Genomic DNA, 13,835 nt, shown 5'->3' on the forward strand with positions numbered 1-13,835 from the left:
TGACACCCATCCCCTCCTGTCTGATATAAACCAGTCCCACAGTCACTGACACCAATCCCCTCCTGTCTGATATAAACCGGTCCCACAGTCACTGACACCAATCCCCTCCTGTCTGATATACACCAGCCCTACAGTCACTGACACCAATCCCCTCCTGTCTGACATAAACCAGTCCCACAGTCACTGACACCAATCCCCTCCTGTCTGATATAAACCAGTCCCACAGTCAATGACACCAATCCCCTCCTGTCTGATATAAACCAGCCCCACAGTCACTGACACCAACCCCCTCCTGTCTGATATAAACCAGTCCCACAGTCACTGACACCAACCCCCTCCTGTCTGATATAAACCAGCCCCACAGTCACTGACACCAATCCCCTCCTGTCTGATATAAACCAGCCCCACAGTCACTGAAACCAATTCCCTCCTGTCTGATATAAACCAGTTGAAAATGTGTTGCTGGTGAAAGCACAGCAGGCCAGGCAGCACCTCAGGAAAAGGGAATTCGACGTTTCGAGCATAAGCCCTTCATCAGCAATGAGAGAGAGTAGCCATGCAGGCTAAGATAAAAGGTAGGGAGGAGAGACTTGGGGGAGGGGCGATGGAGGTGGGATAGGTGGAAGGAGGTCAAGGTGAGGGTGATAGGCCGGAGTGGGGTGGGGGCGGAGAGGTCAGTAAGGAGATTGCAGGTTAGGAGGGCGGTGCTGAGTTGAGGGAACCGACTGAGACAAGGTGGGGGGAGGGGAAATGAGGAACGAGTCTGTTTGAGAACGTAGCTGAAGAGTTTCTGTGAAGAGGAGATGACCTGGGGGGTGCAGTGAGAGAGAGACTCACTGAAATCTTTGTAGGGGGAGGAAGAGAGCTTCTTCAAGGAAGGCATCCATGCAAGAGGATTCGCAGTAGGTTAAAATCTTGGAGTAAAAAATGAGGTGTGCAGATGCTGGAGATCACAGCTGAAAATGTGTTGGTGGTCAAAGCACAGCAGGCCAGGCAGATATAAACCAGTCCCACAGTCACTGACACCAATCCCCTCCTGTCTGATATAAAGCAGTCCCACAGTCACTGACACCAATCCCCTCCTGTCTGATATAAACCAGCCCCACAGTCACTGACACCAATCCCCTCCTGTCTGATATAAACCAGTCCCACAGTCACTGACACCAATCCCCTCCTGTCTGATATACACCAGTCCCACAGTCACTGACACCAATCCCCTCCTGTCTGATATAAACCAGCCTCACAGTCACTGACACCAATCCCCTCCTGTCTAATATACACCAGCCCCACAGTCACTGACACCAATCCCCTCCTGTCTGATATAAACCAGCCCCATAGTCACTGACACAAATCCCCTCCTGTCTGATAATAATAAGTCCCACAGTCACTGACACCAATGCCCTCCAACTGATATAAACCAGTCCCACAGGCACTGACACCAATCCCCTCCTGTCTAATAATAACCAATCCCACAGTCACTGACACCAATGCCCTCCTGTCTGATATAAACCAGCCCCACAGGCACTGACACCAATCCCCTCCTGTCTAATAATAACCAATCCCACAGTCACTGACACCAATGCCCTCCTGTCTGATATAAACCAGTCCCACAGTCACTGACACCAATCCCCTCCTGTCTGATATAAACCAGTCCCACAGTCACTGACACCAATCCCCTCCTGTCTGATATAAACCAGCCCCACAGTCACTGACACCAATCCCCTCCTGTCTGATATAAACCAGTCCCACAGTCACTGACACAATCCCCTCCTGTCTGATATAAACCAGTCCCACAGTCACTGACACCAATCCTCTCCTGTCTGATATAAACCAGTCGCAAAGTCACTGACACCAATCCCCTCCTCTCCGATATAAACCAGCCCCACAGTCACTGACACCAATCCCCTCCTGTCTGATATAAACCAGTCCCACAGTCACTGACACCAATCCCCTCCTGTCTGATATACACCAGTCCCACAGTCACTGACACCAATCCCCTCCTGTCTGATATAAACCAGTCCCACAGTCACTGACACCAATCCTCTCCTGTCTGATATAAACCAGTCGCAAAGTCAGTGACACAAATCCCCTCCTGTCTGATATAAACCAGCCTCACAGTCACTGACACCAATCCCCTCCTGTCTGATATAAACCAGCCCCACAGTCACTGACACCGATCCCCTCCTGTCTGATATAAACCAGCCCCACAGTCACTGACACCGATCCCCTCCTGTCTGATATAAACCAGCCCCACAGTCACTGACACCGATCCCCTCCTGTCTGATATAAACCAGCCCCACAGTCACTGACACCGATCCCCTCCTGTCTGATATACACCAGCCCCACAGTCACTGACACCAATCCCCCCCTGTCTGATCTAAACCAGTCCCACAGTCACTGACACCAATCCCCTCCTGTCTGATATAAACGAGCCCCACAGTCACTGACACCAATCCCCTCCTGTCTGATATAAACCAGCCCCACAGTCACTGACACCAACCCCCTCCTGTCTGATATAAACCAGTCCCACAGTCACTGACACCAACCCCCTCCTGTCTGATATAAACCAGCCCCACAGTCACTGACACCAATCCCCTCCTGTCTGATATAAACCAGTCCCACAATCACTGACACCAACCCCCTCCTGTCCGATATAAACCAGTCCCACAGTCACTGACACCAATCCCCTCCTGTCTGATATACACCAGCCCCACAGTCACTGACACCAATCCCCTCCTGTCTGATATAAACCAGTCCCAAAGTCAGTGACACAAATCCCCTCCTGTCTGATATAAACCAGCCCCACAGTCACTGACACCAATCCCCTCCTGTCTGATATAAACCAGCCTCACAGTCACTGACACCAATCCCCTCCTGTCTGATATAAACCAGTCCCACAGTCACTGACACCAATCCCCTCCTGTCTGATATAAACCAGTCCCAAAGTCAGTGACACAAATCCCCTCCTGTCTGATATAAACCAGCCCCACAGTCACTGACACCAATCCCCTCCAGTCTGATATAAACCAGCCCCACAGTCACTGACACCAATCCCCTCCTGTCTCATATAAACCAGTCCCACAGTCACTGACACCAATCCCCTCCTGTCTGATATAAACCAGTCCCACAGTCACTGACACCAATCCCCTCCTCTCCGATATAAACCAGCCCCACAGTCACTGACACCGATCCCCTCCTGTCTGATATAAACCAGCCCCACAGTCACTGACACCAATCCCCTCCTGTCTGATATAAACCAGTCCCACAGTCACGGACACCAATCCCCTCCTCTCCGATATAAACCAGTCCCACAGTCACTGACACCAATCCCCTCCTGTCTGATATAAACCAGCCCACAGTCACTGACACCAATCCCCTCCTGTCTGATATAAACCAGTCCCACAGTCACTGACACCCATCCCCTCCTGTCTGATATAAACCAGTCCCACAGTCACTGACACCAATCCCCTCCTGTCTGATATAAACCGGTCCCACAGTCACTGACACCAATCCCCTCCTGTCTGATATACACCAGCCCTACAGTCACTGACACCAATCCCCTCCTGTCTGACATAAACCAGTCCCACAGTCACTGACACCAATCCCCTCCTGTCTGATATAAACCAGTCCCACAGTCAATGACACCAATCCTCTCCTGTCTGATATAAACCAGCCCCACAGTCACTGACACCAATCCCCTCCTGTCTGATATACACCAGTCCCACATTCACTGACACCAATCCCCTCCTCTCTGATATAAACCAGCTTCACAGTCACTGACACCAATCCCCTCCTGTCTGATATAAACCAGTCCGACAGTCACTGACACCAATCCCCTACTGTCTGATATGCACCTGTCCCACAGTCACTGACACCAATCCTCTCCTGTCTGATATAAACCAGCCACACAGTCACTGACACCAATCCCCTCCTGTCTGATATATACCAGTCCCACAGTCACTGACACCAATCCCCTCCTGTCTGATATAAACCAGCCCCACAGTCACTGACACCAATCCCCTCCTGTCTGATATACACCAGTCCCACAGTCACTGACACCAATCCCCTCCTGTCTGATATACACCAGTCCCACAGTCACTGACCCCAATCCCCTCCTGTCTGATATAAACCAGTCCCACAGTCACTGACACCGATCCCCTCCTGTCTGATATAAACCGGTCCCACAGTCACTGAAACCAATCCCCTCCTGTGTGATATAAACCAGTCCCACAGTCACTGACACCAATCCCCTCCTGTCTGAAAAAAACCAGCCCCACAGTCACTGACACCAATCCCCTCCTGTCTGATATAAACCAGTCCCACAGTCACTGACACCAATCCCCACCTGTCTGATATAAACCAGTCCCACAGTCACTGACACCAATCCCCTCCTGTCTGATATACACCAGCCCTACAGTCACTGACACCAATCCCCTCCTGTTTGATATACACCAGCCCCACAGTCACCGACACCAATCCCCTCCTGTCTGATATAAACCAATCCCACAATCACTGACACCAATCCCCTCCTGTGTGATATAAACCAGCCCCACAGTCACTGACACCAATCCCCTCCTGTCTGATATAAACGAGTCCCACAGTCACTGACACCAATCCACTCCTGTCTGATATAAACCAGCCCCACAGTCACTGACACCAATCCCCTCCTGTCTGATATAAACCAGCCCCACAGTCACTGACACCAATCCCCTCCTGTCTGATATACACCAGCCCCACAGTCACTGACACCAATCTGCCATGCCTCTCATACTGAATTCACTTCTAATCGTTGTGAGATTTGACACTCCCCGACAAGGCAATGGTTCACCCATTGAAACCAGCATGAATAAGATTTTATGATTACTTCGTGTATTTAACAATAACACCACTTGTGTACTACATTTCACATGGTAATGCCCAGATCCAGACACTGAACATCACCTTCACATTACATTTTCCAATTGGTTTCATGCCCTTCGCCTGAGGTGAATGAATTTCTTTCTCATAATATGCAGATTTTACTGTATTTCTGTGAACATATTTTCTCCAGGATATTTCAGTTTTTGCTCTCAATATATCCAGTTAGGAACGTTGCACCATTGAGACATCCCATTACTTGCAAATCTGATTAATATTCATCATGGAATGGATATTTGGGGTATCAATAAACTCTTCCAGAGTTGTATATCAGATTTCATGTATTCCATTAATATTTGCATCTCTTCACCAGTCAGCTTGTCATTCTGTTTCCGTATTCCTGCATCTCTTGAAGAAACCACTCAGAGACACAGTGTGGCTGTACCGTATTTACTATTATTCCCAGCCATGGACAGAGCACGATCGCCCATGTACGCTCGAGTTCCTCATCTTCTTTCAAACAGCTGATTTTTGAGGAATTATATCGTCTCTTTCAGGGAGCAGCCTCCAAACAAGGGAACATTTATATTGATTGTGTGACCGTTACAATCAGTGAGCATCACCAGTAAAGAAGTGAGTGGGAAATCATGTCTCACAAACTCGATTTAATTTTTTGAAGAAGTAATAAAGAGGATTGATGCGGGCAGAGCGGTAGATGTGACCTATATGGACTTCAGTAAGGCATTCTACAAGGTTTCCCATGGGAGACTGATTAGCAAGGTTTGATCTCACGGAATACAGGGAGCACTAGCCATTTGGATACAGAACTGGCTCAAAGGTAGAAGATGGAGGGTGGTGGTGGGAGGGTTGTTTTTCAGACTGGGGGCCTGTGACCAAACAAGTGCCACAAGGATCAGTGCTGGGTCCTCTCCTTGTTTTCATTTAGATAAATGATTTGGATGCAAGCATAAGAGGTACAGTTAGTAAGTTTGCAGATGACACCAAAATTGGAGGTGTAGTGGACAGCGAAGAGGGTTACCTCAGATTACAACAGGATCTGGACCAGCTGGGCTGATGGGCTGAGAAGTGGCAGATGGAGTTTAATTCAGATAAATGTGAGGTGCTACATTTTGGGAAAGCAAATCTTAGCAGGACTTATACACTTAATGGTAAGGTCCTAGGGAGTGTTGCTGGACAAAGAGACCTTGGAGTGCAGGTTCATAGCTCCTTGAAAGTGGAGTCACAGGTAGACAGGATCGTGAAGAAGGCGTTTGGTATGCTTTCCTTTATTGGTCAGAGTATGGAGTACAGGAGTTGGAAGGTCATGTTGCGGCTGTACAGGACATTGGTTAGGCCACTGTTGCAATACTGCGTGCAATTCTGGTCTCCTTCTTATCAGGAAAATTTTGTGAAACTTGAAAGGGTTCAGGAATGGTTTACAAGAATGTTGGCAGGATTGGAGGGTTTGAGCTATAAGGAGAGGCTGAACAGACTGGGACTGTTTTCCCTGGAGCTTCGGAGGCTGAGGGGTAACCGACAAAATTATAAGGGCATGGATAGGATCAATAGACAAAGTCTTTTCCCTGGGGTCGGGGAGTCCAGAACTAGAGGGCATTGGTTTTGGGTGAGAGGGGAAAGATATAAAAGCGACCTAAGGGGCAACGTTTTCGTACAGAGGGTGGCGCATGTATAGAATGAGCTGCCAGAGGAAGTGTAGAATGACAGCATTTAAAAGGTATTTGGATGGGTATATGAATAGGAAGGGTTTGGAGGGATTATGGGCCGGGTGCTGGCAGGTGGGACTAGATTGGGTCAGGATATCTGGTCGGCATGGACGGGATGGACTGAAGGGTCTGTTTCCGTGCTGTACATCTCTATGATTCGATGACTCTATTTAGACATCTGGTATTACACAATGGATGTCCCTCACCTTGTTAAACCACTGCCTTTGCCTCCAGTACCTTAGTGTTTCCTGTGGATTCTTATCTGGTTAAAGTCATGCTAGCTGAGCCTGTGTTACGCAACCCTAACTTAACTCTCTCCCTTCCTGCTCAAAACTTATACACATTCTCAAGCTGGAAGTCAAAGATCACTTTTTTGTGCTTCACCTGTCCAGGATTGTAAGTCTTCGGAATAATCGCTCCATCACATTGTACCTGATAACACAGGACATTTGAGCTGTTGCTTTGAGGTGGAGGGGTTGATTTATCAAGAATGGCTGGACAGCTTAGGCCTTTATTCATTACAGTTTTGAGGAATGAGGGGTGATCTTGTTGAAACATACAATATTCTGTCAGCCTTGTCAGTTGACATGTGGGGTAAGTCTCAAACTCGGGGACATAGTTCCTGAATAAGGCTGCATTAATTTAAACCTGAGATGTGATGGAGTTCTTTTCTCCTAAAGGGTGAAGGTCTGGACTGCTCTACCCCCGAGTGTTATGGAGGCAGTTTCAAGAGGAGTGATTTAGATGTTTAGAGTTAGAGAGGTCCACAGCATGAAAACAGGCTCTGTTGCCCAATTTATCTAATTCCATTTGCTGCATTTGGTCCATATCCCTCCATACCTACCAAGCCCACGTACCTGTCTAAATGTTTCTCAAATGACACAATTGTACTGGCTCTGGCAGCCCGTTCCAGACACTCACCACTCTCTCTCTGTGTGAAAAACATTGCTCACCTAGACACTTTTGTACCTCTCCTCTCTCACTTTCAACCAGTGCCCTCTTGTTTTAGACTCCCGTACCATGGGGAAAAGCTGTTGGCTATCTACCTCATCTGTGCCCCTCATGGTTTTATAGACCTCTGTAAGGTTATTCTTCAGCCTCCAACGCTCCGGGGAAAAACTTCCCAGACTATTCAACCTCTCCTTATAACTCAAACCTTCCAGTCCAAGTAGCATCCTGGTGAATCTTTTCTACACTGTTTCTAGTTTAATAACATCCTCTCTCTAGTATGAAGATCAGAACTGCATACAGTACTCCAAATCAGGCCTCACCAACACCTTGTACAGTTTCAACAACTTGTCCCAATCCTATACTCAATATTCTGACTGATGGAAGCAAGCCTTCTTCTCCATCTGGTCTACTGAGACTCCACTTTCAAGAAGCTATGAACCTGTACCCTGACATCTCTATGTTCTATAACACTCTGCAGGGCCCTTCCATTGTGTACGTCCTGCCCTGGTTTGACGCAACACCTTGCATTTATCTAAATTAAACTTCATCTGCCATTCCTCAGCCCACTGGCTGAGTTGATCAAGTTCTCCCTGCATTCCCAATTAACCTTCTTCACTGTCCACTGTACCACCAAGCTTGGTGTCATCTGCAAACTTGCTGATCATTTTTAAAGTATTGAGAATTCTGCTCCTACATTTTATGAACTTTTCTCAGAATTGAGGAGAAATGACTTCTACCAGAGGGTTGTGAATCTGGGGAATTCACTACCCCAAGGTGCGGTGGATGCTGGGAAAGTGAGGAAGTTTGAGGAGGAGTTAGACAGATTTTTGACTGGTAATGGTGGGAAGGGATAAGAGAGAAGGCAGGAAAACGGGGGTGAGGTGCATACCAGGGAGACAGTGAGGACTGCAGATTCTGGAGGTCAGAGTCGAGGGTGGGGTGCTGGAAAAAGCACAGCAGGTCAAGCAGCATCCGAGGACAAATCAACGTTTCGAGCATCAGTCCTTCATCAGGAATGAGTCTGGGGGGAGTTGAGAGATAAATGGGAGCAGGGGTGGGAATGTGAGGGATTATAACAGACACTATTGAATGGTGGAGCAGACTCGATGGGCTGAATGGCCTAATTTTGCTCCTGTATCTTACGGATTTATGAGAAGTTGAGGGCGATGAGGAGTTTGCATGAAAGGGGGGGGGGGGGGGGTTGAGGCTTGGGACAGATCAGCTGTGATCTTGCTGAATGGCAGGGTAGGTTTGACGCACTTCTGTTCCTATTTTTCTAACATTGTTATGACATCTGTGAGCCTCATGAAACTTGGGAGGCACGAGTCGATGAGGGATTCTTTCAAAATGGCAACTGAGATTACCTCGGCATCGGTCGAACGTAAAATGAACCAGTTCCTGCCCTTTTACAAGGGAAGCACTCACTCCAACATCAACATTATCCAAAGCCTCTCATGTCAAGGCTGTCCAGGCAATGCTCGCGTAGGGAGGGGTGGGGGTGCAGCGTATGTATTGGAATGATACCTGAACATCAGGGATGAAAGTACCAGGAGACGTTACAGAAATCAGTGGTGCATTTCCAGGAATTTAGAAAAGCGTGAATTCATCAAAATCTGTGAAATGAGGTTATTGGGCAGTGGTGAGACCACATGTGCACAGCCGTGCACATTACTGGTCACCTTATTCCAGGATGGATGGAAATATGTTGGATGTGGGTCACAGAAACTTTACCAGACCTAATACCTTAAATGGCCAGATTGTCTTATGAGTTGGGAATGTGGTGTTGGAAAAGCACAGCAGGTCAGGCAGCACCCGAAGAGCAGGAGAGTCGATGTTTTGGGCAAAAGCCCTTCTTCAGGAATGAGGCCTCCTCCTCTCTCTACAAGTATCTTGAAGACGTTCTCCTCCTCTCTCTACAAGGGCCTCCTTCCTGATGTAGGGCTTTTGCCCGAAACGTCGATTCTCCTGCTCCTCGGATGCTGCCTGACCTGCTGTGCTTTTCCAGCACCACACTCTCGACTCTGACTGTCCAGCATCTGCAGTCCTCACTTTCGCCATGTAGTCTTCTGAGGAAAGGTTCGACAGGCTAGGCTTGTGTCAGTTCGAGTTTCAAACAGTAAGAGCAGCCTTGAAACCTCTTGAAACATAGAAGATCCTGAGGAGTCTTTGACAGGGTAGACACGGAGGGGATGTTTTCACTCCTGGGAGAACTTAGAACTTTGGAGCACTGTTTAAAAATCAGGGGATTCCCAATTAAAACAGAGATAAGTTGAAATTTCTTCTCACAAGGTTATTTGGAACTCTCTTCCAGTGGAAGCAGAGTCTTGAAAAGTTTAAGGCAGAGGTGGATACATTCTTGATGAGAAAGGGTGTGGAAAGGGGATGTGGGAAGATGGACTTGAGGTTACGATGTGATCAGCTATGCCTGCACTGAAGGTCAGAGCAGGTGCGAGGGACCGAATGGCCAATCCCTCTTCCTTATTCGGACATGAAGAGGAGCCGTTCCAACAGGCAACGTTGTGCCCACTGGCCGAAGGATCTTTGTGATGATGGGGCACAGCCTGAGGATTACAGCCAGACTTTTCCGGAGGAAAAAAGAGGAGAGACTTCCATACCCAGAGAATGGTTAGGCTTTGGAACTCTCTTCTACAAAGACAAGTTCATTGGTGATCAATTCTGTGTTTTAACGCTGACAGAAAGAGATTTTTGTTATCCCGAGGTATATGGGGTAAAATTGGGGAGAGGCAATGGTGTTCTATGGAGGGAGGTAATCCCAATGGATGGTGAACAGGTTTGAAGCAGAATTCTTGGCTCTGCTAACTCTGTTGGCAAGAAGCCACAGCGAAGGGGATAATTTGCCAGTCTGATGTGATTGTTCAGTGGAGAGGAGTCGTTGACACAAAGGCTGCTGATATTAAACAGACATGCCCATGAGACGTCTTTGTTCCACACAAAATCTCATCATTCCCCAAAACCCAGCCTTCCGACAGTCCACTCCTGGAGGGCCGACTCCTCAGGCCTACAATCTTCAATAGCAGGGGTTGTCGAGCCCGAGTACTGTCACACATACAACATACTACACACACACACACACACACACACACACACACACCAATTGTCCCGGCAGTTAACAGGCTCAAGCAAGCTTGCCCATCTCCTACTTTAAAGTGAACTTCAAAAGATTCATCTTAGATGCCTTTTTTCAAGTGTCTGTCTTAAGACGGTAGACTCAGGAGCATCGCAAAGCATGCCAAACTGCCACAGGATAATTACAAGGTTAATTTTAGACCGGACACTTAAACCTGCCATCTCACTTTCATCAGGAACAGATCCCAGTTTGAGACCAATCTCTGATTTAACAGCAAGTTTCCAGCATTCACCATTGTTCTTAGAGTCTCGAAATCTGCTTGTAAAGGGGTTTGTGTTATCGAGTCAGTCGGCATGAAAACAGACCCTTTGGTCCACCTAGTCCTCGCCAAACTAAACTAGTCCCATCTGCCTGCACTAGGCCCATATCCTTCCAAACCTTTCCTATTCATGAACTTATCCAAATGTCTTTTAAATGGACTAACTGAACCTGCATTCACCACTTGCTTTAGCAGTTCATTCCACACGTGAACCACTCTCTTGCCCTTTTTAAATCTTTCTCCTCTCACCTTAAAAATGTGCCCACTGTTTTTGACCTCCCCCACCCCTGGGAAAAGACCCTAGTCATTCACCTTACCTATGGCCCTCATGGTTTTATAAACCTCAATAGAGTCACCCCTCAAGCTGCTACGCTCCTAGCAGGCCTATTCCTTAAGCCTACAATCTTCAAGGGCAGGGGTGAAAGAAGTCCCAGCCTTTTCAGTCTACCTTTTTTTTTAATCTCAAACCCTCCATTCCCGACGTCCTGGTAAATCTCTTCTGAACCCTCTCCAGTTTAATAATATCCTTCCTATGAGAGGGCGGCCAGAATTACACACTGTACTCTAGAGGAGGCCTCACCAACATCCTACATCCTTTTAGACCCTTTCTGGGAGCTCTGACCCATGGGAGAGCGCGGTGTGGACATGTTTCTTACGCACCTTAGGATTAACCCTCACGGGATTGTGCTGCCAGTGAAGAGAGGTGAGAAAGACCACAGTGCCATTTGTTCCTCTCAGTGTGACCCTGGAGGAGCACTCCCAAGGCCTGAATGTGTGTTTCTGCTTTGTGAAACCCCCCCCCCACCTCCCTCACCCCCAGACTGTCCTTCCTGAGCTCCAGCCAAGCGATGGTCAACACTTGGGTGGAAAAACAAGGACTGCAGATGCTGGGAACCAGACTCTAGATTAGAGTGGTGCTGGAAAAGCACAGCAGATCAGGCAGCATCCGAGGAGTAGGAACCCCTATTCCTGATGAAGGGCTTTTGCCTGAAATATCAATTTTCCTGCTCCTCGGATGCTGCCTGACCTGCAATGCTTTTCCATCACCACTTTAATCTAGACTTGGGTGGAAAAGACAGAAAAAGTGTTTAAATTAAAGCTGACTCACTTGAGATTTATCCAGAGTAGTCAACTGCAGGTCCAGTAATTGAAATCAGTAACATCCCTCAGCAGCAAGCTCGAAGCATTGAAACGACACTGGTGGTTCGGTCAGGAAGGTGATGAGCAGCAGCAATAACAGCGAAGGCCCAGTCGTGTGTGAACTTGCTGGTGCCTCAGCAGGTGAAGTGACCGAACAAAGCCCTTGGCACACAGGGGGAACAGGTGAACAGACGCTCCCCGGTGTGGCTGCCCTGGCGTGTCAGCAGACCCCGCGGGCTCTTCAAGCTCTTGTCACACCGGAAAGGTCTGTCAACTGTGTGTGACTGCGGAGGTGGGTTTCCAGCTGGGAGGGAGAATTGAATCCCTTCCCACAATAAGAATACCTACATGGTCTCTCTCTGTGGTGCTCACGTCCTTGCATCCCTCCAGGTTGACGGTTAGCTGAAGCCTCTTCCACATGTACTTTTCTCCCCACTATGGACGGTGCATTGTTCTCTTCAAGCTGTGTAATTGGTTAAAGCTCTTTCCACAGTTAGTTCACTGGAACACTCTCACTTAGGTGCATGTCTTGGTGCTTTCTCCAGTTACACCGATGTTTAAAATCTTCTGAAGCAGACTGACCAGGTAAACATTAGTCAGAGGCTGTGTTGAGCGTCTCCCAGGTCTTGACATGATGCTGTGGAATTCTGCCTGAAGACCTTCCCCTTTGAATACCCTGCAGAAGGAGAATACAAAAAGTCATCAGTGTCAGTCCGGGATAGAAATCAGAACAGACATTTCTCGTTTCTGTGGACTTCAGCACTCCCTAAAAGCTGTAAATCCCTGCCTCTCACACACACATACGCTCACGTCCTCCCTGGGCTGAAATGCACTGTCTCCATCAACCCTTTCCTCCCTTTCCAGTTTTCTCCCTCCCTCCGCTCTGGTCGGCTTCAGTTCTCCAGCCCCTTCTGGCAGATCAAGAATGAGAGGCAATCATTTCCTCTCCTGGCCAGTGGGATCCCCAAGCTCTGCCCACCCTGTTCCCTCCCCAAGAAACTGCGGTCCTTGAAGAAGGAGGCCATCTGGGCTGTTCCTCAGGGGATCTCCCATCCACCGCCTCCAACCTCACAGTCCCACAACCCTGCACCGCCCGTTTCTACCTCCTGCCCAAAATCCACAAACCTGCCTGCCCCGGCCGACCCATTGTCTCAGCCTGTTCCTGCCCCACCGAACTCATCTCCCAATACCTCGACACGGTCCTGTCCCCTTTAGTCCAAGAACTCCCCACCTAGGTTCGGGACACCACCCACGCCCTCCACCACCTCCAGGATTTTCGCTTCCCCAGTCCCCAACGCCTTATCTTCACCATGGACATCCAGTCCCTGTACACCTCCATCCCCCATCACGAAGGACTCAAAGCCCTCCGCTTCTTCCTTTCCCGCCGCACCAACCAGTACCCTACCACTGACACCCTCCTTCGACTGACTGAACTGGTCCTCACCCTGAATAACTTCTCTTTCCAATCCTCCCACTTCCTCCAAACCAAAGGAGTTGCCATGGGCACCCGCATGGGCCCCAGCTATGCCTGTCTCTTCGTAGGATATGTGGAACAGTCCATCTTCCGCAACTACACTGGCACCACCCCCCACCTTTTCCTCCGCTACATCGATGACTGTATCGGCGCTGCCTCGTGCTCCCACGAGGAGGTTGAACAGTTCATCAACTTTACCAACACCTTCCACCCCGACCTCAAATTCACCTGGACCTTCTCAAACTCCTCCCTCCCCTTCCTACACCTTTCCATTTCTATCTC

The 13,835-nt window shown here is 48.6% G+C and overlaps 1 protein-coding gene across 1 annotated transcript in view; it reads right to left on the reverse strand.

Annotated features, from left to right (window-relative positions):
* The window catches only part of LOC132828674 (zinc finger protein 154-like), a 73,498-nt gene that overhangs the window by 45,533 nt on the left and 14,130 nt on the right, over positions 1-13,835 (reverse strand). Inside the window, exon 2 of the mRNA XM_060845739.1 lies at positions 12,048-12,755. The gene's annotated coding sequence lies outside the window, so the exon portion shown is untranslated. The remainder of the gene's footprint in view (positions 1-12,047; positions 12,756-13,835) is intronic.

This window comes from Hemiscyllium ocellatum, chromosome 27, assembly GCF_020745735.1.
Source record: "Hemiscyllium ocellatum isolate sHemOce1 chromosome 27, sHemOce1.pat.X.cur, whole genome shotgun sequence".
Classification (NCBI taxonomy): Eukaryota; Metazoa; Chordata; class Chondrichthyes; order Orectolobiformes; family Hemiscylliidae; genus Hemiscyllium; species Hemiscyllium ocellatum.